Below are 26,420 nucleotides of genomic sequence, written 5' to 3' on the forward strand. Positions count from 1 at the left end.
ATCACTCCTAAACACTTTTTGCATAATAATTTGGAACACAGTGTATATGTGCTTTTCCACAAAACACCAGTGGTTCACGTAGTGAATCTTACAGTTCTAACTTGCCAACCGTGGTCTGTATGGAGTTATTCAACAAAGGGCCCAAAATTAAGGTAACATAGATGGGAGAGGTCTCTATGAATAGGAATTCCTAAGTATTTGATACCCTGTGAGGGCCAGGCAAAGGGAAAATTGGACTGGATGGAATCCTATATGGATTTGGGGAGGGAGACATCGAGGGCCTCAGACATCGCTGCATTGATTTTAAAATTTGACCATGTAACAAAGTGATCTATTTCAGCCATAACAGCATGGATGGATATATATGATTGAGTGATATATACTAGTACATCATCAGCAAATAGAGAGCACTTGTACTCGGTGCCTCCCACCTCAATCCACCTAATATTGGGGTTATGGCGAATTGATGAGAGCAGGTGCTCCGTCACTAGGATGTATAAGAGAGGGGACAGAGGACATCCCTGCCTTGTCCCATTGGTGATTGTGAAAGGTGATGAAAATGTTCTGATGCACCCCCTGGGCCTTGGGACACCCGGAGCCGGACCCTTTTTGGTGGATGCTGGTGGTTGTAGTCTTCGTGACGGCGACCCGGTTCCGTGGCTCAGGGTGGTCAAACCAGTGGCGGAACTATTTATGTGGTTTTGATGTTTAAATGTCCGACTACGCCACCCGTGGATTGCGGTCAGAGTGAACCGCTGCTGCAGGGCAGACCGCTGAGGCTGGTGTTGTGGGTGCAGCAGAGCGTAGCATAACTCCCCACAGGAGGAGTATAGCCTCAGGGCAGTGTATGCGGAGGATGGGGGTGATGGTGCAGGGCAGCAGCAGTAATGACACGGAGTCAGTGATGCAGTCCAGGGCCTTTACTCACAGTTCTTATTATCCAGACCACGTCTGCAGGTAACGGCTGCCCACGTCGTACTGTGCTCACCAGGTGAGGGGCTCAGACAACTCCCAGATAACTTTGGAGCGCTTCACAGGACCCCCTTTGTGTGTCCTTTGTCTGGCCTTTCTTACCAACCCTTCTGTCCGGCTGCCTCGGGCCTCCTCTTGGTAAACTTGGCGCCAGTTTCCCTGACCCTATGTGCTTCCCTCCTAGCGGGTGTAGCGAGGGGCTGCGCCACATAAAATGTCACAGCCTCCGGTTTCTAGCTGAGGGTCGTTTCCTGTCTCCACTAGTTTCGGGGACCAGTCTCCCCCTTTGGCCTGACCCCTCCATGCAGGTGGATTCGGGCGTGCGGTGGCGACTCGCCCGTCCTCACCCCTGGGATCCCTTCGTTCCTCGTTCCTGGAGCCTTGTCCGCTCCTCTTCCTTCCTTCTCCCTCTTCCAGGCCTGGGCCTCTGTTACTAGGCCCGCCTCCGGAGCAGAGCTCATGCAGAGCCCCTGCTCCCTGCCACTTCTGCTCAGACTTCTCTGCACTTAACTAAGATGGTGCCCACCTTTTATACTCCCTTCTCAATGCACCCAGGAACTGCTTCCTCCCTGCTCCTGCACTACAGGGTTCCCCTTCCTCAGTGTTCCCTCCCCCCACTCCAGCCAGGGACAGAGACTGTCGTGCCCATCTCAGGGGCATATTGGTCGCCCTGCCCCACGGCAATGTGGTGTAATGCATGCAGGTGTCGGGTCCTGATCCACACTCCATCCTTACCTGAGAGTGAGATATCACACCTCTGGGTGAGGTTGCAATACCTCTGTAGCAACCGAGCCCTCAGGGTGCTACAGTTCCATTTATCTTCAGCCTAGGTGACGTATTGCGATACAGGGCCGTGATTTTGGCTATAAAAGGGTCCCCTAGACCCCTACCCCAAGCTTTTTAAGAGAATCATATATGGCGTGCCAGGAGACTCTATGGAATGCTTTCTCAGCATCCAACGAGAGTATCTAATTACAAATTTTTAACTGCATCTAGCCCAGGAAATACTTTGTGCCTAGTAGCAGTGTCTGCTAGTCAGCGGATTATCCCGGCTGTTAAGCAAGCTACACCACCTGTAGTTTGGACACTTAATTTTTTCAAAGGAAATGCTTCGGGACCACGGGATACTCAGTGAAGAGCATCAGGAGGCACCCCAAGGCATAGGGGCTGGGACTGGCAGTAGGATGCCTTGCGGTGGACAGCCGAGCTCGATCCTTATAAAAGCTTTTTAACTGCAGCAGCTTTAGTGGATGCTACTGGAGCTGGAATTACGCGGCTGCTGGCATGAGACTTGCCCTCCAATAGATCCTTGTAAATGGATTTAAAGTGTATTCATTCAAATTAGAGAGACAATTTAAATTAAAAAGCTTAGAGCTGCCTCCACCACAGGGGGGCTTGCTCAACCCACCAGCGGTCAGGCACCAGTATTATGAGAGGGGGGCTGGCCGTCAGGGTTCACCGCGGCTCTGGCACAAACCCGGCGACACGGAGGTGGCACGGGCAGGAGCGGACTGGCCGTCTCGGCTTCTCACTTTTTGGATTTTAGAAGGGCATGACATGCCTATATCTGTGTCTCCCCCTCCTTTTACTCCTCCACCTCTTTTCTTTTCTCATGACTAGTGTTGAGCCACCCCCGTAGTGTTCGAGTTCGGTTCGGTTCGTCGAACACCCGTGTGCTCGCCGAACTGTTCGTCGAACTGTTCGTCGAACACCTTCGAACACCGTTAAAACCAATGGCAGGCAAACAAAAACACATAGAAACACTTAGAAAACACCTTCAAAGGTGTCCAAAAGCTGACAAACTGCTCAGAAGACACAACTAACACATGGAAAAGTGACAAGTACATATAGTCATGCGAAAAGAAAAGAGGTGGAGGAGTAAAAGGAGGGGGAGACACAGATATAGGCATGTCATGCCCTTCTAAAATCCAAAAAGTGAGAAGCCGAGACGGCCAGTCCGCTCCTGCCCGTGCCACCTCCGTGTCGCCGGGTTTGTGCCAGAGCCGCGGTGAACCCTGACGGCCAGCCCCCCTCTCCCAATACTGGTGCCTGTCCGCTGGTGGGTCGAGCGAGCCCCCCTGTGGTGGAGGCAGCTCTAAGCTTTTTAATTTAAATTGTCTCTCTAATTTGAATAAATACACTTTAAATCCATTTACAAGGATCTATTGGAGGGCAAGTCTCATGCCAGCAGCCGCGTAATTCCAGCTCCAGTAGCGTCCACTAAAGCTGCTGCAGTTAAAAAGCTTTTATAAGGATCGAGCTCGGCTGTCCACCGCAAGGCATCCTACTGCCAGTCCGAGCCCCTATGCCTTGGGGTGCCTCCTGATGCTCTTCACTGAGTATCCCGTGGTCCCGAAGCATTTCCTTTGAAAAAATGAAGTGTTCAAACTACAGGTGGTGTAGCTTGCTTAACGGCCGGGATAATCCGCTGACTAGCAGACACTGCTACTAGGCACAAAGTATTTCCTGGGCTAGATGCAGTTAAAAATTTGTAATTAGATACTCTCGTTGGATGCTGAGAAAGCATTCCATAGAGTCTCCTGGCACGCCATATATGATTCTCTTAAAAAGCTTGGGGTAGGGGTCTAGGGGACCCTTTTATAGCCAAAAATCACGGCCCTGTATCGCAATACGTCACCTAGGCTGAAGATAAATGGAACTGTAGCACCCTGAGGGCTCGGTTGCTACAGAGGTATTGCACCTCACCCAGAGGTGTGATATCTCACTCTCAGGTAAGGATGTAGTGTGGATCAGGACCCGACAGCTGCATGCATTACACCACATTGCCGTGGGGCAGGGCGACCAATATGCCCCTGAGATGGGCACGACAGTCCCTGTCCCTGGCTGGAGTGGGGGGAGGGAACACTGAGGAAGGGGAACCCTGCAGTGCAGGAGCAGGGAGGAAGCAGTTCCTGGGTGCATTGAGAAGGGAGTATAAAAGGTGGGCACCATCTTAGTTCAGTGCAGAGAAGTCTGAGCAGAAGTGGCAGGGAGCAGGGGCTCTGCATGAGCTCTGCTCCGGAGGCGGGCCTAGTAACAGAGGCCCAGGCCTGGAAGAGGGAGAAGGAAGGAAGAGGAGCGGACAAGGCTCCAGGAACGAGGAACGAAGGGATCTCAGGGGTGCGGACGGGCGATTCGCCACCGCACGCCCGAATCCACCTGCGTGGAGGGGTCAGGCCAAAGGGGGAGACCGGTCCCCGAAACTAGTGGAGGCAGGAAACGACCCTCAGCTAGAAACAGGAGGCTGTGACATTTTATGTGGCGCAGCCCCTCGCTACACCCGCTAGGAAGGTACCACATAGGGTCAGGGAAACTGGCGCCAAGTTTACCAAGAGGAGGCCCGAGGCAGCCGGACAGAAGGGTTGGTAAGAAAGGCCAGACAAAGGACACACAAAGGGGGTACTGTGAAGCACTCCAAAGTTATCTGGGAGTTGTCTGAGCCCCTCACCTGGTGAGCACAGTACGACGTGGGCAGCCGTTACCTGCAGACGTGGTCTGGATAATAAGAACTGTGAGTAAAGGCCCTGGACTGCATCACTGACTCCGTGTCATTACTGCTGCTGCCCTGCACCATCACCCCCATCCTCCGCATACACTGCCCTGAGGCTATACTCCTCCCGTGGGGAGTTATGCTACGCTCTGCTGCACCCACAACACCAGCCTCAGCGGTCTTCCCTGGAGCGGCGGTTCACTCTGACCGCAATCCACGGGTGGCGTAGTCGGACATTTAAACATCAAAACCACATAAATAGTTCCGCCACTGGTTTGACCGCCCTGAGCCACGGAACCGGGTCGCCGCCACGGAGACTAAAACCACCAGCATCCACCAAAAAGGGTCCGGCTCCGGGTGTCCCAAGGCCCAGGGGGCGCGTCAGAACATTTTCATCACCTTTCACAATCACCAATGGGACAAGGCAGGGATGTTCTCTGTCCCCTCTCTTATACATCCTAGTGACGGAGCACCTGCTCTCATCAATTCGCCATAACCCCAATATTAGGTGGACTGAGGTGGGAGGCACCGAGTACAAGTGCTCTCTATTTGCTGATGATGTCCTAGTATATATCACTAGTGTTGAGCCACCCCCGTAGTGTTCGAGTTCGGTTCGGTTCGTCGAACACCCGTGTGTTCGCCGAACAGTTCGTCGAACTGTTCGTCGAACACCTTCGAACACCGTTAAAACCAATGGCAGGCAAACAAAAACACATAGAAACACATAGAAAACACCTTCAAAGGTGTCCAAAAGCTGACAAACTGCTCAGAAGACACAACTAACACATGGAAAAGTGACAAGTACATATAGTCATGCGAAAAGAAAAGAGGTGGAGGAGTAAAAGGAGGGGGAGACACAGATATAGGCATGTCATGCCCTTCTAAAATCCAAAAAGTGAGAAGCCGAGACGGCCAGTCCGCTCCTGCCCGTGCCACCTCCGTGTCGCCGGGTTTGTGCCAGAGCCGCGGTGAACCCTGACGGCCAGCCCCCCTCTCCCAATACTGGTGCCTGTCCGCTGGTGGGTCGAGAGAGCCCCCCTGTGGTGGAGGCAGCTCTAAGCTTTTTAATTTAAATTGTCCCTCTAATTTGAATGAATACACTTTAAATCCATTTACAAGGATCTATTGGAGGGCAAGTCTCATGCCAGCAGCCGCGTAATTCCAGCTCCCGTAGCGTCCACTAAAGCTGCTGCAGTTAAAAAGCTTTTATAAGGATCGAGCTCGGCTGTCCACCGCAAGGCATCCTAGTGCCAGTCCCAGCCCCTATGCCTTGGGGTGCCTCCTGATGCTCTTCACTAAGTATCCCGTGGTCCCGAAGCATTTCCTTTGAAAAGATTAAGTGTCCAAACTACAGGTGGTGTAGCTTGCTTAACAGCCGGGATAATCCGCTGACTAGCAGACACTGCTACTAGGCACAAAGTATTTCCTGGGCTAGATGCAGTTAAAAATTTGTAAGTAGATACTCTCGTTGGATGCTGAGAAAGCATTCCATAGAGTCTCCTGGCACGCCATATATGATTCTCTTAAAAAGCTTGGGGTAGTGGTCTAGGGGACCCTTTTATAGCCAAAATCACGGCCCTGTATCACAATGCGTCACCTAGGCTGAAGATAAATGGAACTGTAGCACCGAGGGCTCGGTTGCTACAGACGTATTGCACCTCACCCAGAGGTGTGATATCTCACTCTCAGATAAGGATGGAGTGTGGATCAGGACCCGACACCTGCATGCATTACACCACATTGCCGTGGGGCAGGGCGACCAATATGCCCCTGGGATGGGCACGACAGTCCCTGTCCCTGGCTGGAGTGGGGGGAGGGAACACTGAGGAAGGGGAACCCTGCAGTGCAGGAGCAGGGAGGAAGCAGTTCCTGGGTGCATTGAGAAGGGAGTATAAAAGGTGGGCACCATCTTAGTTCAGTGCAGAGAAGTCTGAGCAGAAGTGGCAGGGAGCAGGGGCTCTGCATGAGCTCTGCTCCGGAGGCGGGCCTAGTAACAGAGGCCCAGGCCTGCAAGAGGGAGAAGGAACGAAGAGGAGCGGAGAAGGCTCCAGGAACGAGGAATGAAGGGATCCCAGGGGTGCGGACGGGCGAGTCGCCACCGCACGCCCGAATCCACCTGCGTGGAGGGGTCAGGCCAAAGGGGGAGACCGGTCCCCGAACTAGTGGAGGCAGGAAACGACCCTCAGCTAGAAACCGGAGGCTCTGACATTTTATGTGGCGCAGCCCCTTGCTCCACCCGCTAGGAAGGCACCACATAGGGTCAGGGAAACTGGCGCCAAGTTTACCAAGAGGAGGCCCGAGGCAGCCGGACAGAAGTGTTGGTAAGAAAGGCCAGAAAAAGGACACACAAAGGGGGTCCTGTGAAGTGCTCCAAAGTTATCTGGGAGTTGTCTGAGCCCCTCACCTGGTGAGCACAGTACGACGTGGGCAGCCGTTACCTGCAGACGTGGTCTGGATAATAAGAACTGTGAGTAAAGGCCCTGAACTGCATCACTGACTCCGTGTCGTTACTGCTGCTGCCCTGCACCATCACCCCCATCCTCCGCATACACTGCCCTGAGGCTATACTCCTCCCGTGGGGAGTTATGCTACGCTCTGCTGCACCCACAACACCAGCCTTAGCGGTCTGCCCTGTAGCGGCGGTTCACTCTGACCGCAATCCACGGGTGGCGTAGTCGGACATTTAAACATCAAAACCACATAAATAGTTCCGCCACTGGTTTGACCGCCCTGAGCCACGGAACCGGATCGCCGCCACGAAGACTACAACCACCAGCATCCACCAAAAAGGGTCCGGCTCCGGGTGTCCCAAGGCCCAGGGGGTGCGTCAGAACATTTTCATCACCTTTCACAATCACCAATGGGACAAGGCAGGGATGTCCTCTGTCCCCTCTCTTATACATCCTAGTGACGGAGCACCTGCTCTCATCAATTCGCCATAACCCCAATATTAGGTGGATTGAGGTGGGAGGCACCGAGTACAAGTGCTCTCTATTTGCTGATGATGTCCTAGTATATATCACTCAATCACATATATCCATCCCTGCTGTTATGGCTGAAATAGATCACTTTGTTACATGGTAAAATTTTAAAATCGATGCAGCGAAGTCTGAGGCCCTCGATGTCTCCCTCCCTAAATCCATATAGGATTCCATCCAGTCCAACTTTCCCTTTGCCTGGCCCTCACAGGGTATCAAATACTTAGGAATTCCTATTCATAGAGACCTCTCCCATCTATGTTATCTTAATTTTGGGCCCTTTATTGAACAATTCCATACAGACCACGGTTGGCAAGTTAGAACTGTAAGATTCACTACGTGAACCACTGGTGTTTTGTGGAAAAGCACATGTACACCGCGTTCCAAATTATTATGCAAAAAGTGTTTAGGAGTGATAAGGGAAGAATTTGTTTGTTTGTCAGTTAAACTCATTGATGGTGATGTGTGTCAGGGCTCTTTATATCACTGTAAGCAATTGCAGACACCTGTGCTAATTAGTTTGGCAGGTGTGTCCAATAAAGGCAAGACTACTTAAGAAGGCTCTCTCACATTATTAAGCAGCCTACATTTTCTGCCAAAATGGGAAAGAAAAAGGATGTGTCGGCTGCTGAGAAGCAACAAATTGTGGAGTGTTTAGGTCAAGGCATGACTACAATCAACATTGTGCGATGATCAGGATGAAGTGTCTTGGCAATCAAGAAGTATGTAGCTGATTCACAGTACACACGTGTGCGTGCTGATAAGGGCAAATTGAGGACTCTTTCCTACAGGCAATTACGTCAGGTTGAAAGAGCAGCGGCAAAAAAGCCTTGTCATAGCAGCAGACAAGTTTTTGAAGCTGCTTGTGCCTCCAACGTCCCCCGAACAACAAGATGCAGGGTCCTTCAGAGGTTTGCAGCTGTGCATACGCCATCCTGTCGACCTCCTCTATCCACTTCACACAAGCAGAAACGGCTCCAGTGGGCCAAACATTACATGAAGACTGATTTCAAAACTGTTTTGTTCACGGATAAGTGCCGTGCAGCGCTCGATGGTCCAGATGAATGGAGTGGAGGATGGCTGGTTGATGGACACCCCACGCAAACACGGCTACAGCGCCAACAAGGAGGAGGTGGAGTAATGTTTTGGGCTGGAATCATGGGGAGAGAGATTGTCGGCCCCTTTAGGATCCCTGAAGGCGCTAAAGATGAACTCCATAATGTATGTGGATTTTCTCAAACAGCACTTCCTGCCATGGTTCAAGAAGAAGAACCGTGTATTTCACAGCAAGATCATTTTTCTGCATGATAATGCACCATCTCATGCTGCACATAAAACATCTGCATCTCTGGCTGATATGGGCATAAAAGGGGACAAACTTATGGTGTGACCCCCATGCTCCCCTGACCTCTACCCCATTCAGAACCTTTGGAGCATCATTAAAAGGAGTGTCTATGATGGCGGGAGGCAGTTCACATCTAAGCAACAGCTCTGGGAGGGTATTCTGTCCTCATGCAAAACAATTGAAGCAGAAACCATCCAAAACCTGACAAATTCAATGGACGAGAGAGTTCAGAAGCTCCTTTCGAGCAAGGGGTCCTATGTGAAAATGTAACATCACCTAGAATAAAGTTTTGAGTTGAAAACTGTTTGATTTCAGTTTCTAACAACCTGCTAATGCTTATAATTTCAAAAATGACCATTTTTTTGGTCTTTATTAAAATGAAAAGGTTGATCGAAAAGTTTGGGGGATCTAAGAGTGTGGCAACCCAGTAGTCATGATTACTTCGAATTCTGACAATATGAGGGTCATGCTGCAGGTAGTGCAGCAAGAAGGCACTTATGTGTCTTGCGCATCTCGGAGCCCCAAAATTATTTTCCGGGCTAGATGCAGCTAAAAATTATTTTTAATTTTAAATCTGGTGAAGCTTATTATAGATGGCCTAATAGGATCAGTGCTGCACACTGCTACAAAGCCCAAATTATTTTCCAGTCAAGATACAGATAAACATGATTAGTAATTTGAAAGCTTAAAACGGTTGGTAGGGTGATTTTAACCAATCATCAAGCTTTTACTCTCCCCAGGATGACACAGGGGTAGAAAAGTCGTTTCGGATCCATGATTTGTTCATCTTTATGAACGTGAGTCTGTCTACATTATCAGTGGAGAGCCGCGTGCGCTTATCTGTCAGCACACCACCAGCAGCGCTGAACACACGTTCAGACAGAACGCTGGCTGCGGGGCATGACAAGATCTCCAAGGCGTAAGTGGCTAGCTCCGGCCATTTATCCAGATTGGAAGCCCAAAAAGAGCAAGGGTCCAGTGACACAGTCGTGGCTTCAATGTTTACTTGGAGATACTCCTGTACCATCGTCTCTAGGCGTTGACTATGTGTCAGACTTCTTGTCTCCTGTGGCCTTGCAAAGGATGGGCTAAAAAAGTGGTGAAATGATTCCGCAAAATTGATGTTACCAGCAGATACTGTGGTTCTGTTACGGTTTGAGTGCTGAACACTTGACGGTCCCACGGTTGGCAAGTTGGAACTGTGAGATTCACTACGTGCACCACTGGTATTTTGTGGAAAAGCACATGTAAGATTCTGCAACAGTCTCTGCTGATACTCCTGCATGCGTGCATCCCTTTCTATGGCAGGAATAATTTCTGCAAATTTACTTTTGTACCGGGGATCTAACAGTGTGGCAACCCAGTAGTCAGGATTATTTCTAATTCTCACAATTCGAGGGTCATGTTGCAGGTAGTGCAGCAAGAAGGCACTCATGTGTGTTGCGCATCCAGGAGCACCAAGTCCCTGTTGTGTTCGTGGCGAGGTAACAATCATGCTTCCTTCCTCTGTCCTCTCCCCACAACCTCGCACAACAGAAATGTGATCAAGGTCTCCCTCATCTGATGAGTCTTCCATCAGTTCGTCCTCCACTTCTTCCTGGGCTCCTGCACCTTCCTCACTAGTTTGGCTGCTACCATGCGCCCTGGTTAAACCATCTCCCCCACCCTCACATGCCTGCCGCCTTGGTGCTGCCGACCGTCTGGACCTTGCAGATGTTAGCCCTTCCGCATACAACTCCTCCTCTACTTCCTCCACCTCCTCTTGTGCCACCACCTGACTCCGAATTCTGTTTAACATGTGCTCCAGCATGTAAATCACCGGAATAGTCATGCTGATAATGGCATCGTCAGCACTAAACATCTTCGTCGCCATTTCAAAACTGTGCAGAAGGGTGCATAGGTCCCTGATCTGAGACCACTCCTCCAGCGTGATTTGCCCCACCTCTGAATCTCGTTGGCCCAGGCTATACGTCAGAACGTATTGCACCAGGGCTTGTCGGTGCTGCCACAGTCGCTGCAACATGTGCAGAGTTGAATTCCACCGGGTAGGCACATCGCATTTTAGCCGGTGAAGTGGCAGGCCCAACGACTTCTGTAGAGATGTAAGTCGCTGAGCTGCGGGATGCGAACGGCGGAAGTGAGCACACAGCGACCGTGCCCTCTGCAGAAGGCCATCTAGTCTGGGATAGTGGGCTAAAAATTGCTGGACAACCAGGTTCAACACGTGAGCCATACAAGGCACGTGTGTGACATTGCCCCGGCGAAGGGCCGCACCCAGGTTTGCAGCATTGTCGCACACGGCCTTCCCTGGTTTCAGGTCCAGTGGAGACAACCATTCATGAAATTGGTTCTCCAGAGCTGACCACAACTCCTCAGCTGTGTGACTCACATTTCCCAGACATTTCAATGTAAAAACCGCCTGATGACGTTGAGCCCTACTGCCAGCATAGTAAGGAGGTGTGCAGGATCCCTTCTGCGCAGTTAGAAAGCTTGTGGCATGACCAGACAGGCTTTGGGTGCAGGTGGAAGACCGAGAGGAGGTTGAGGAGGCAGAAGCAGTGGAGGAAAAATGACATAAAGAGGATTGACGCACAACTCGTGGGGACGGCAAGACTTGGACAGCAGCCCCTTGTCCTGCTGTCACCATAGTTACCCAGTGCCCAGTCAGCGACATGTAACGCCCCTGTCCATGCCTACTCGTCCAAGTGTCTGTGGTGAAATGCACCCTGTCACACACAGAGTTTCTCAAAGAAGCGGTGATGTTGTGTGCGACATGCTGGTGGAGCGCAGGCACACCTTTCTTTGAGAAGTAGTGCCGACTGGGCATCTGGTACTGGGGCACTGCGACGGACATAAGGTCTCGAAAATCCTCTGTGTCCACCAGGCGGAAAGGCAGCATTTCTGTAGCCAAGAGCTTGCAGATGGTGAAATTCAACCTCTTAGCTTTCTCATGGCTAGGAGGAAATGGTCTTTTACTTGTCCACATCTGAGGGACCGAGGGCTGGCTATTGTGCTTAGACGGGGTTGATAAGGGTGTCCCCGGCAAACTGCCGGTCTGTGAGGAAGATGCAGGCGGACATGTTAGGTTGCCTTGATTCAAAGGTGGTGCTATCGATGTCGGACAGCGCTCAAGACCAGCTGGTGTTACCACCTCCAAAGAAAATGATGACCTGCCAATCACGCTGGCTGTTGCGGGTAAAGAGGTGGCAGGTCTGCGCCCCAAAACAGGTGTGACTGCTGTCCCCCCAGTCACAGAGGATGAAGAGGCCGCGGATGCACAAGATATGGCAGACGGTGGTTGGCCCGGCCGGCTAGACCGCATTGTAGCACACTGAGCTTCCCACTGCAACTTATGCTTCATGTCCATGTGCCGGTTCATGCATGAAGTACTCAAACTATGTATTTTTTGGCCTCTACTTAGCTTTTGCTGACAAATGTTACAGATAACACGAGTTGGGTCATCTTTATCGATCTGAAAAAATGCCCAGGCTATGCAAGGCTTAGCACCCATGCGACCTGAAGAGCCACCACGACTTGTGGTGAGAGGCAGAGTTGTGTTTGAGGATGCAGTTGTTGACGTGCTTCCAGTACTACGTCTCTGTCCAGGAAGGCGCAACCTGACCTCGTCGTCACTAGCATCTTCCTCCACCTCCTCTGCTGACCTCATCTCTTGGCTGACTGTGGGTTGACAGTAAGTGGGATCTCCGACCTCATCATCATCACCCTGTGCGTTATCACACCCGTCGTCCTCAGAGCCAACCTGTTCCTGCCCTCACAAAAAACTAAAGTTGTCGCTCCAATCAGGTATTTGAGTCTTATCATCGTCTTCCTCATTGTCTCCACCAACAGGAGTTACAGTTTGGGAATGAGGGTCTACATTATGGTCAGAACCTTCTGCGTCTGGTCCTGGATCCGACTCATAAAGATTCTGGGCATCAGTGCAGATCATTTCCTCGTCTGGATTCACAGAAGCGCTGGAGTCGACCTCTGATTCCCAGGCTATAGTATGAGTAAACAGCTCTGCAGACTCAACCATCTGTTCTACCTCATACTCAGACGGGCAGCTGGAGATTTGGGAGCTGTGAGGAAGCAAGTGCGATTTGGGTGACACCTTTGAGGACTGGAGTATTTGTGATGTTGAAGTTGATGTGGAGGAGAGCCCACTTAAAGGAGCACTTGATATCCGTTGAAGCACCTGCTGTTTTTGTGCCTCATCTGGAATTTGTAGCGATTGGCGTGGCCGTAAGAAAGGGATCTTATCACATTGTCCGCTAAAAGAAGTAGACATTTTAGTTTGGCTGGAAGATGGTCTTTCTTCTGCACCTACCCCACGGACACAACCTTTTTTCCCCTTCCCAACACGCCTATTCCCCTTTTCACCAGCAGCAGGCCTTTTTCCACTCATTTTGGTGGTTAACTAATTCACAACTCTGGAGTTGTTTGCACAAAAAAACAATGGATGGTAACCGAGCAGAGCTGAGTGGCCAAACTGTGGTATTAGGCCAAAACTATTGGCTGGGTTAGATGCAGAAAAAAATTATTTTTAATTTGCAACCTGATGGAGGTTAGTATAGATGGACTAATAGACCAAGTCCCACACACCGCTAGAAGCCCAAATATTTTTTCAGAGCTAGATGTAGAAATTTTTTTTATTCAATTTGCAACCTGATGGAGGTCAGTATAGATGGACTAATAGACCAAGTCCCACACACTGCTAGAAGCCCAAATATTTTTTCAGAGCTAGATGCAGAAAAAAATTATTTTTAATTTGCAACCTGATGGAGGTCAGTATAGATGGACTAATAGACCAAGTCCCACACACCGCTAGAAGCCCAAATATTTTTTCAGAGCTAGATGCAGAAAAAAATTATATTCAATTTGCAACCTGCTGGAGGTCAGTATAGAAGGACTAATAGAACAAGTCCCACACACTGCTAGAAGCCCAAATATTTTTTCAGAGCTAAATGAAGAAAAAAATTATTTTTAATTTGCAACCTGATGGAGGTCAGTATAGATGGACTAATAGACCAAGTCGCACACACTGCTAGAAGCCCAAATATTTTTTCAGAGCTAGATGCAGAAAAAAATTATTTTTAATTTGCAACCTGATGGAGGTCAGTATAGATGGACTAATAGACCAAGTCCCACACACCGCTAGAAGCCCAAATATTTTTTCAGTGCTAGATGCAGAAATTTTTTTTATTCAATTTGCAACCTGATGGAGGTCAGTATAGATGGACTAATAGACCAAGTCCCACACACTGCTAGAAGCCCAAATATTTTTTCAGAGCTAGATGCAGAAAAAAATTATTTTTAATTTGCAACCTGATGGAGGTCAGTATAGATGGACTAATAGACCAAGTCCCACACACCGCTAGAAGCCCAAATATTTTTTCAGAGCTAGATGCAGAAAATTTTTTTATTCAATTTGCAACCTGATGGAGGTCAGTATAGATGGACTAATAGACCAAGTCCCACACACCGCTAGAAGCCCAAATATTTTTTCAGAGCTAGATGCAGAAAATTTTTTTATTCAATTTGCAACCTGATGGAGGTCAGTATAGATGGACTAATAGACCAAGTCCCACACACTGCTAGAAGCCCAAATATTTTTTCAGAGCTAGATGCAGAAAAAAATTATTTTTAATTTGCAACCTGATGGAGGTCAGTATAGATGGACTAATAGACCAAGTCCCACACACTGCTAGAAGCCCAAATATTTTTTCAGAGCTAGATGCAGAAAAAAATTATTTTTAATTTGCAACCTGATGGAGGTCAGTATAGATGGACTAATAGACCAAGTCCCACACACTGCTAGAAGCCCAAATATTTTTTCAGAGCTAGATGCAGAAAAAAATTATTTTTAATTTGCAACCTGATGGAGGTCAGTATAGATGGACTAATAGACCAAGTCCCACACACTGCTAGAAGCCCAAATATTTTTTCAGAGCTAGATGCAGAAAAAAATTATTTTTAATTTGCAACCTGATGGAGGTCAGTATAGATGGACTAATAGACCAAGTCCCACACACCGCTAGAAGCCCAAATATTTTTTCAGAGCTAGATGCAGAAAAAAATTATATTCAGTTTGCAACCTGATGGAGGTCAGTATAGATGGACTAATAGAATGATGCTATGCTCAAAAGATTTTACTTCACTAGGTGCAGTAAAAAAATTGGTATTCTATACACAGGTGGTATATCTTGCAACACAGATAGGCTACTCCACTGACTAACACACTCTGCAATAGGCCAAAAAGGATTAGCTTTGCTAGATTCAGCCAAATGCTGTGAAAAAAAACTTGCACAGCACTGACACAGACCTGCCTGGCAAAAACTGATAGGAACTGATGTAACCTAGTCCTGAAAAGGACTCCAATTACAATTAGTCTTTACTCCCACAATCTATCTATTTAAGAGCACAGACCTGCCTGATAAAAGTCGTAGGAAATGCTGTAACCTAGTCCTTAAAAGGACTGCAATCACAACTATTCCCTACTCCCAAGCTATCTGTATATTTGTGCGAAAATTGGCTTGAAATTAACAAGGTATAGCGCACACAGCAACAGCGGTGCCGTCTAACACGCAGCTGCAGCAGTGAGAAAATGGTGGCGACGGGGAAAATGCCTTGGTCTTATAGGGCAAGGACATGTGACATACACTGCCAATCACACATGCCCTTGCTTGTGTGAAAAAAAGCACTTCGCTCCGTGTGTGCGCTGCTGATAGGCTGACAGATTGCACCTCCCCACTGCAAATGCGGGAAAGAGAAAAAAAAATGGAGATCTTCATTGTTCCTGCAGAGATCCATCCCCTGCCCCTCCCCCCGCCCCGCTGTACACTCAAACTGCGTATTAACATTAATTTTCATCATTACTGAGAAAAAATCCAGTTATGATTTTGGTGCACGAACAGTTATCGAACATAACCTCGAACAGCCGAATTTTTCTCAAATTGTTCGTGTTCGCCGACCGGCTCGAACACCGCCCAAAACAGCTCGAATTTGAGATTGGCGAACAGTTCGAGTAGAACAACGCTCATCTCTATATATCACTCAATCACATATATCCATCCATGCTGTTATGGCTGAAATAGATCACTTTGTTACATGGTCAAATTTTAAAATCAATGCAGCGAAGTCTGAGGCCCTCGATGTCTCCCTCCCCAAATCCATATAGTATTCCATCCAGTCCAACTTTCCCTTTGCCTGGCCCTCACAGGGTATCAAATACTTAGGAATTCCTATTCATTGAGACCTCTCCCATCTATGTTATCTTAATTTTGGGCCCTTTATTGAACAACTCCATACAGACCACGGTTGGCAAGGTAGAACTGTAAGATTCACTACGTGAACCACTGGTGTTTTGTGGAAAAGCACATGTACACCGCGTTCCAAATTATTATGCAAAAAGTGTTTAGGAGTGATAAGGGAAGAATTTGTTTGTTTGTCAGTTAAACTCATTGATGGTGATGTGTGTCAGGGCTCTTTATATCACTGTAAGCAATTGCAGACACCTGTGCTAATTAGTTTGGCAGGTGTGTCCAATGAAAGGCAAGACTACTTAAGAAGGCTGTCTCACATTATTAAGCAGCCTACATTTTCTGCCAAAATGGGAAAGAAAAAGGATGTGTCGGCTGCTGAGAAGCAACAAATTGTGGAGTGTTTAGGTCAAGGCATGACTACAATCAACATTGTGCGATGATCAGGATGAAGTGTCTTGGCATTCAAGAAGTATGTAGCTGATTCACAGTACACACGTGTGCGTGCTGATAAGGGCAAATTGAGGACTCTTTCCTACAGGCAATTACGTCAGGTTGAAAGAGCAGCGGCAAAAAAGCCTTGTCATAGCAGCAGACAAGTTTTTGAAGCTGCTTGTGCCTCCAACGTCCCCCGAACAACAAGATGCAGGGTCCTTCAGAGGTTTGCAGCTGTGCATACGCCATCCTGTCGACCTCCTCTATCCACTTCACACAAGCAGAAACGGCTCCAGTGGGCCAAACATTACATGAAGACTGATTTCAAAACTGTTTTGTTCACGGATGAGTGCCGTGCAGCGCTCGATGGTCCAGATGGATGGAGTGGAGGATGGCTGGTTGATGGACACCCCACGCAAACACGGCTACAGCGCCAACAAGGAGGAGGTGGAGTAATGTTTTGGGCTGGAATCATGGGGAGAGAGATTGTCGGCCCCTTTAGGATCCCTGAAGGCGCTAAAGATGAACTCCATAATGTATGTGGATTTTCTCAAACAGCACTTCCTGCCATGGTTCAAGAAGAAGAACCGTGTATTTCACAGCAAGATCATTTTTCTGCATGATAATGCACCATCTCATGCTGCACATAAAACATCTGCATCTCTGGCTGATATGGGCATAAAAGGGGACAAACTTATGGTGTGACCCCCATGCTCCCCTGACCTCTACCCCATTCAGAACCTTTGGAGCATCATTAAAAGGAGTGTCTATGATGGCGGGAGGCAGTTCACATCTAAGCAACAGCTCTGGGAGGGTATTCTGTCCTCATGCAAAACAATTGAAGCAGAAACCATCCAAAACCTGACAAATTCAATGGACGAGAGAGTTCAGAAGCTCCTTTCGAACAAGGGGTCCTATGTGAAAATGTAACATCACCTAGAATAAAGTTTTGAGTTGAAAACTGTTTGATTTCAGTTTCTAACAACCTGCTAATGCTTATAATTTCAAAAATGACCATTTTTTTGGTCTTTATTAAAATGAAAAGGTTGATCGAAAAGTTTGGGGGATCTAAGAGTGTGGCAACCCAGTAGTCATGATCACTTCGAATTCTGACAATATGAGGGTCATGCTGCAGGTAGTGCAGCAAGAAGGCACTTATGTGTCTTGCGCATCTCGGAGCCCCAAAATTATTTTCCGGGCTAGATGCAGCTAAAAATTATTTTTAATTTTAAATCTGGTGGAGCTTATTATAGATGGCCTAATAGGATCAGTGCTGCACACTGCTACAAAGCCCAAATTATTTTCCAGTCAAGATACAGATAAACATGATTAGTAATTTGAAAGCTTAAAACGTTTGGTAGGGTGATTTTAACCAATCATCAAGCTTTTACTCTCCCCAGGATGACACAGGGGTAGAAAAGTCGTTTCGGATCCATGATTTGTTCATCTTTATGAACGTGAGTCTGTCTACATTATCAGTGGAGAGCCACGTGCGCTTATCTGTCAGCACACCACCAGCAGCGCTGAACTCACGTTCAGACAGAACGCTGGCTGCGGGGCATGACAAGATCTCCAAGGCGTAAGTGGCTAGCTCCGGCCATTTATCCAGATTGGAAGCCCAAAAAGAGCAAGGGTCCAGTGACACAGTCGTGGCTTCAATGTTTACTTGGAGATACTCCTGTACCATCGTCTCTAGGCGTTGACTATGTGTCAGACTTCTTGTCTCCTGTGGCCTTGCAAAGGATGGGCTAAAAAAGTGGTGAAATGATTCCGCAAAATTGATGTTACCAGCAGATACTGTGGTTCTGTTACGGTTTGAGTGCTGAACACTTGACGGTCCCACGGTTGGCAAGTTGGAACTGTGAGATTCACTACGTGCACCACTGGTATTTTGTGGAAAAGCACATGTAAGATTCTGCAACAGTCTCTGCTGATACTCCTGCATGCGTGCATCCCTTTCTATGGCAGGAATAATTTCTGCAAATTTACTTTTGTACCGGGGATCTAACAGTGTGGCAACCCAGTAGTCAGGATTATTTCTAATTCTCACAATTCGAGGGTCATGTTGCAGGTAGTGCAGCAAGAAGGCACTCATGTGTGTTGCGCATCCAGGAGCACCAAGTCCCTGTTGTGTTCGTGGCGAGGTAACAATCATGCTTCCTTCCTCTGTCCTCTCCCCACAACCTCGCACAACAGAAATGTGATCAAGGTCTCCCTCATCTGATGAGTCTTCCATCAGTTCGTCCTCCACTTCTTCCTGGGCTCCTGCACCTTCCTCACTAGTTTGGCTGCTACCATGCGCCCTGGTAAAACCATCTCCCCACCCTCACATGCCTGCCGCCTTGGTGCTGCCGACCGTCTGGACCTTGCAGATGTTAGCCCTTCCGCATACAACTCCTCCTCCTCTACTTCCTCCACCTCCTCTTGTGCCACCACCTGACTCCGAATTCTGTTTAACATGTGCTCCAGCATGTAAATCACCGGAATAGTCATGCTGATAATGGCATCGTCAGCACTAAACATCTTCGTCGCCACTTCAAAACTGTGCAGAAGGGTGCATAGGTCCCTGATCTGAGACCACTCCTCCAGCGTGATTTGCCCCACCTCTGAATCTCGTTGGCCCAGGCTATACGTCAGAACGTATTGCACCAGGGCTTGTCGGTGCTGCCACAGTCGCTGCAACATGTGCAGAGTTGAATTCCACCGGGTAGGCACATCGCATTTTAGCCGGTGAAGTGGCAGGCCCAACGACTTCTGTAGAGATGTAAGTCGCTGAGCTGCGGGATGCGAACGGCGGAAGTGAGCACACAGCGACCGTGCCCTCTGCAGAAGGCCATCTAGTCTGGGATAGTGGGCTAAAAATTGCTGGACAACCAGGTTCAACACGTGAGCCATACAAGGCACGTGTGTGACATTGCCTCGGCGAACGGCCGCACCCAGGTTTGCAGCATTGTCGCACACGGCCTTCCCTGGTTTCAGGTCCAGTGGAGACAACCATTCATGAAATTGGTTCTCCAGAGCTGACCACAACTCCTCAGCTGTGTGACTCACATTTCCCAGACATTTCAATGTAAAAACCGCCTGATGACGTTGAGCCCTACTGCCAGCATAGTAAGGAGGTGTGCAGGATCCCTTCTGCGCAGTTAGAAAGCTTGTGGCATGACCAGACAGGCTTTGGGTGCAGGTGGAAGACCGAGAGGAGGTTGAGGAGGCAGAAGCAGTGGAGGAACTTTGACATAAAGAGGATTGACGCACAACTCGTGGGGACGGCAAGACTTGGACAGCAGCCCCTTGTCCTGCTGTCACCATAGTTACCCAGTGCCCAGTCAGCGACATGTAACGCCCCTGTCCATGCCTACTCGTCCAAGTGTCTGTGGTGAAATGCACCCTGTCACACACAGAGTTTCTCAAAGAAGCGGTGATGTTGTGTGCGACATGCTGGTGGAGCGCAGGCACACCTTTCTTTGAGAAGTAGTGCCGACTGGGCATCTGGTACTGGGGCACTGCGACGGACATAAGGTCTCGAAAATCCTCTGTGTCCACCAGGCGGAAAGGCAGCATTTCTGTAGCCAAGAGCTTGCAGATGGTGATGACGCGCCCCCTGGGCCATATTCTTTAGGGGAATACCCGGAGCCGGATCAGATGGGAGTTGTAGTCTTCCGAGTGGCTGTGACCCGGTCCGTGCCCAGGGTGTCAAACTCAGTTGTATGTGGCAGTCCTACAGATGTTATAAGTTCTTTATTGTCGACTACGCCACCCGTTGTGTTGCGGTCACTATGGCCGCCGCTGCAGCAGGGTCCGCTGAGGCTGATGGTGTAGGTGCAGCGTTTGATGGTATAACCCCCAACGGGTGGGGTATAGCCTCAGGGGGTCAGGTGCAGAGGATGGGGGTTGTGGTGGTGCAGCATAGGTGTTAAATGAAGACAGAGTCGGGTTGTGCAGTTTAGGGTGTTTACTCACTGCTGATGTTCCGGTCACTCCAGCTTCAAGTGACCTCCCGAGCCGTGCTGCGTCCACCAGGTCCTGGATCCAGCCAACCCCCAAGCGAGTCCGGAGCGTGACCCTGAGCTCTCCTTCTGTCCTTTCTCTGGCCGTCCCCACTATTGATCCACCCAGGTCCAGCTCCCTCGGGCCTTCTGTTGGGAGACCCTTGGCCTTGGGTTCCCTGACCCTCCACGTGGTATGCCTTCGTGGTGGATGTGGTGGGTGGCCGTGGCAGACGCTGCCCACGGCCTCCGGTCTCTGGCTGGGGTGTGTTTTTGCCCCCACCAGCTTGGGTTCCGGTACCCTAATGCCGACTCTTCACCCGTGGATTGGATTTGGGGTCTTAGAGTCCTCTCTTCTGCTTCCCCCTCTGGGTCTCTCTTTCTTTCTCCTCTCTCTCTCTTTGGATCTGCTCTGCTCCTCTTCCTGTGACTCCTCTGCAAAGGCTGACTGACTGACCCTGTTCTTTGATGGTGCCCACCTTATATACACCCTCTATGTGTGAGCTCAGGCGACCAGCACCCAATGAGCTCCTATCTTTACCCAGGCTGCTCCCCCTATCTGCCCCTACACTACTTGGGATGTACCACCCCCCTCCCACTCCAGCCAGGAACAGACTCGGTCGTACCTGCACATTTCTAAGTGGGAGTACCGTCGGCCTGTTCCTCGGAAATGGGATGTGTGTAGTGCATGCAGCCTACCGAGCTCAGGTCCACACTCCATCCTTACCCGGGAGTGGAATATCACACCTCTGGGTTGAGGTGCAATACCCCTGTAGCAGCCGAATCCTCAGGGTGCTACAGTGAAATTCAACCTCTTAGCTTTCTCATGGCTAGGAGGAAATGGTCTTTTACTTGTCCACATCTGAGGGACCGAGGGCTGGCTATTGTGCTTAGACGGGGTTGATAAGGGTGTCCCCGGCAAACTGCGAGGAAGATGCAGGCGGACATGTTAGGTTGCCTTCATCCAAAGGTGGTGCTATCGATGTCGGACAGCGCTCAACACCAGCTGGTGTTACCACCTCCAAAGAAAATGATGACCTGCCAATCACGCTGGCTGTTGCGGGTAAAGAGGTGGCAGGTCTGCGCCCCAAAACAGGTGTGACTGCTGTCCCCCCAGTCACAGAGGATGAAGAGGCCGCGGATGCACAAGATATGGCACACGGTGGTTGGCGCGGCCGGCTAGGCCGCATTGTAGCACACTGAGCTTCCCACTGCAACTTATGCTTCATGTCCATGTGCCGGTTCATGCATGAAGTACTCAAACTATGTATTTTTTGGCCTCTACTTAGCTTTTGCTGACAAATGTTACAGATAATACGAGTTGGGTCATCTTTATCGATCTGAAAAAATGCCCAGGCTATGCAAGGCTTAGCACCCATGCGACCTGAAGAGCCACCACGACTTGTGGTGAGAGGCAGAGTTGTGTTTGAGGATGCAGTTGTTGACGTGCTTCCAGTACTACGTCTCTGTCCAGGAAGGCGCAACCTGACCTCGTCATCACTAGCATCTTCCTCCACCTCCTCTGCTGACCTCATCTCTTGGCTGACTGTGGGTTGACAGTAAGTGGGATCTCCGACCTCATCATCATCACCCTGTGCGTTATCACACCCGTCGTCCTCAGAGCCAACCTGTTCCTGCCCTGACAAAAAACTAAAGTTGTCGCTCCAATCAGGTATTTGAGTCTTATCATCATCTTCCTCATTGTCTCCACCAACAGGAGTTACAGTTTGGGAATGAGGGTCTACATTATGGTCAGAACCTTCTGCGTCTGGTCCTGGATCCGACTCATAAAGATTCTGGGCATCAGTGCAGATCATTTCCTCGTCTGGATTCACAGAAGCGCTGGAGTCGACCTCTGATTCACAGGCTATAGTATGAGTAAACAGCTCTGCAGACTCAACCATCTGTTCTACCTCATACTCAGACGGGCAGCTGGAGATTTGGGAGCTGTGAGGAAGCAAGTGCGATTTGGGTGACACCTTTGAGGACTGGAGTATTTGTGATGTTGAAGTTGATGTGGAGGAGAGCCCACTTAAAGGAGCACTTGATATCCGTTGAAACACCTGCTGTTTTTGTGCCTCATCTGGAATTTGTAGCGATTGGCGTGGCCGTAAGAAAGGGATCTTATCACATTGTCCGCTAAAAGAAGTAGACATTTTAGTTTGGCTGGAAGATGGTCTTTCTTCTGCAGATGTTACTGTTGCTTTAACACCTACCCCACGGACACAACCTTTTTTCCCCTTCCCAACACGCCTATTCCCCTTTCCACCAGCAGCAGGCCTTTTTCCACTCATTTTGGTGGTTAACTAATTCACAACTCTGGAGTTGTTTGCACAAAAAAACAATGGATGGTAATCGAGCAGAGCTGAGTGGCCAAACTGTGGTATTAGGCCAAAACTATTGGCTGGGTTAGATGCAGAAAAAAATTATTTTGAATTTGCAACCTGATGGAGGTCAGTATAGATGGACTAATAGAGAAAGTCCGACACACTACTAGAAGGCCAAATATTTTTTCAGAGGTAGATGCAGAAAAAAATATATTCAGTTTGCAACCTGATGGAGGTCAGTATAGATGGACTAATACAACAAGTCCCACACACAGCTAGAAGCCCAAATATTTTTTTAGAGGTACTGTAGATGCAGATAAAAATTAGTTTTAATTTGCAACCTGATGGAGGTCAGTATAGATGGACTAATAGAGAAAGTCCGACACACTACTAGAAGGCCAAATATTTTTTCAGAGGTAGATGCAGAAAAAAATATATTCAGTTTGCAACCTGATGGAGGTCAGTATAGATGGATTAATAGAACAAGACCCACACACAGCTAGAAGCCCAATATTTTTTCAGAGGTAGATGCAGAAAAAAATATATTCAGTTTGCAACCTGATGGAGGTCAGTATAGATGGACTAATAGAACAAGTCCCACACACTGCTAGAAGCCCAAATATTTTTTCAGAGGTACTGTAGATGCAGATAAAAATTAGTTTTAATTTGCAACCTGATGGAGGTCAGTATAGATGGACTAATAGAATGATGCTATGCCCAAAAGATTTTACTTCACTAGGTGCAGTAAAAAAATTGGTATTCTATACACAGGTGGTATATCTTGCAACACAGATAGGCTACTCCACTGACTAACACACTCTGCAATAGGCCAAAAAGGATTAGCTTTGCTAGATTCAGCCAAATGCTGTGAAAAAAACTTGCACAGCACTGGCACAGACCTGCCTGGCAAAAACTGATAGGAACTCATGTAACCTAGTCCTGAAAAGGACTCCAATTACAATTAGTCTTTACTCCCACAACCTATCTATTTAAGAGCACAGACCTCCCTGATAAAAGTCGTAGGAAATGCTGTAACCTAGTCCTTAAAAGGACTGCAATCACAACTATTCCCTACTCCCAAGCTATCTGTATATTTGTGCGAAAATTGGCTTGAAATTAACAAGGTATAGCGCACACAGCAACAGCGGTGCCGTCTAACACGCAGCTGCAGCAGTGAGAAAATGGTGGCGACGGGGAAAATGGCTTGGTCTTATAGGGCAAGGACATGTGACATACACTGCCAATGACACATGCCCTTGCTTGTGTGAAAAAAAGCACTTCGCTCCGTGTGTGCGCTGCTGATAGGCTGACAGATTGCACCTCCCCACTGTAAATGCGGGAAAGAGAAAAAAAAATGGAGATCTTCATTGTTCCTGCAGAGATCCATCCCCTGCCCCTCCCCCCACCCCGCTGTACACTCAAACTGCGTATTAACATTAATTTTCATCATTACTGAGAAAAAATCCAGTTATGATTTTGGTGCACGAACAGTTATCGAACATAACCTCGAACAGCCGAATTTTTCTCAAATTGTTCGTGTTCGCCGAACGGCTCGAACACCGCCCAAAACAGCTCGAATTTGAGATTGGCGAACAGTTCGAGTAGAACAACGCTCATCTCTAGTCTTTACTCCCACAATCTATCTATTTAAGAGCACAGACCTGCCTGATAAAAGTCGTAGGAAATGCTGTAACCTAGTCCTTAAAAGGACTGCAATCACAACTATTCCCTACTCCCAAGCTATCTGTAGATTTGTGCGAAAATTGGCTTGAAATTAACAAGGTATAGCGCACACAGCAACAGCGGTGCCGTCTAACACGCAGCTGCAGCAGTGAGAAAATGGTGGCGACGGGGAAAATGGCTTGGTCTTATAGGGCAAGGACATGTGACATACACTGCCAATGACACATGCCCTTGCTTGTGTGAAAAAAAGCACTTCGCTCCGTGTGTGCGCTGCTGATAGGCTGACAGATTGCACCTCCCCACTGTAAATGCGGGAAAGAGGAAAAAAAATGGAGATCTTCATTGTTCCTGCAGAGATCCATCCCCTGCCCCTCCCCCCACCCCGCTGTACACTCAAACTGCGTATTAACATTAATTTTCATCATTACTGAGAAAAAATCCAGTTATGATTTTGGTGCACGAACAGTTATCGAACATAACCTCGAACAGCCGAATTTTTCTCAAATTGTTCGTGTTCGCCGAATGGCTCGAACACCGCCCAAAACAGCTCGAATTTGAGATTGGCGAACAGTTCGAGTAGAACAACGCTCATCTCTACTCATGACTGTATGTACTTGTCACTTTTCCATGTGTTAGTTGTGTCTTCTGAGCAGTTTGTCAGCTTTTGGACACCTTTGAAGGTGTTTTCTATGTGTTTCTATGTGTTTTTGTTTGCCTGCCATTGGTTTTAACGGTGTTCGAAGGTGTTCGACGAACAGTTCGACGAACAGTTCGGCGAACACACGGGTGTTCGATGAACCGAACCGAACTCGAACACTACGGGGGTGGCTCAACACTAGTCTGAACCAGCTCTTGGCTTTACCTAGGCTCGTTCCTGCATTTTGTTGCAGTAACTGTTCTTGTCTGAACTGTCTCCTAGTTTCTTACCTGTTTTGTCTTTATGTCCGTTTGCTCCCTTTTTCTGCAGTGTCTGAACCAGCACTTGGCTTTACCTAGGCTCGTTCCTACATTTTGTTGCAGTAACTGTTCTTGTCTGAACTGTCTCCTAGCTTCTTACCTGTTTTGTCTTTATGTCCGTTTGCTCCCTTTTTCTGTAGAGTCTGAACCTGCACCTAACTTCTACTCGTTGTCATTGTACTTCCATTTGTGAGTTGGAGTCCTTTCGCTACTTCTTTGCAAGTACCTTGTGTGTATCTGGTTCTGCCTTTCTTTTCCAGTCTGTTCCGTGTGAACAGAGCCCTGTCCCCTTTGCTTTGTCTTTGTTTACCGCTTCGGTGATTTATCTCTGTCCGGTCTTACTTACCGCTTCGGCGGTTCCTGCCCGCTCAGCTTTGTCCACCGCACTTGCGGTTTTGCTCTGCTCAGCCCTGTCCACCGCGTCTGCGGTTTTGCTTTGCTCGGCCTTGTCCACCGCGTCTGGTCTGCGGTTTTGCTCTGCTCGGCCTTGTCCACCGCATCTGGGGTTTCACTCTGCTCAGCCTTGTCTACCGCTTCTGCGATTTCGCTCTGCTCAGCTTTGTCTACCGCGTCTGCGGTTTCGCTCTGCTCGGCCTTGTCTACCGCACCTGCGGTTTCGCTTTGCTCTGCTTGATTACCGCATCTGCGGCTCTGAACCCGTCTCCCAGTCTGTACTGGACCCTACCCAGCCTGCGCTCTAGCCGGCCTGTTCCTATATTCCCCGGTGTGGGTCAACAGCCGTGTCCGGGGTCTGACCTTGAGTGGCACCTGGTCCCTCTGCTCGGTTCCTCCCTGGAGCACTGGCGTCGTATGCCGTCGTGCGACCTTGGTCGGATCTGGCAGATACTTAGTTATGCCCCTCCAGGCACTCTCTGGTTCATGGCACAGTGGAATCACTAATCACGCACACGTCAGTCAGTCCGGGCATGTGCATTACACATGTTGACAAGCCACAAAGCTTCCGGGAGAATGTCCTATGGACAGATGA

Source organism: Phyllobates terribilis, unplaced genomic scaffold (genome assembly GCF_046119375.1).
Source record: "Phyllobates terribilis strain yellow unplaced genomic scaffold, ASM4611937v1 Scaffold_11__3_contigs__length_659146591, whole genome shotgun sequence".
Classification (NCBI taxonomy): domain Eukaryota; kingdom Metazoa; phylum Chordata; class Amphibia; order Anura; family Dendrobatidae; genus Phyllobates; species Phyllobates terribilis.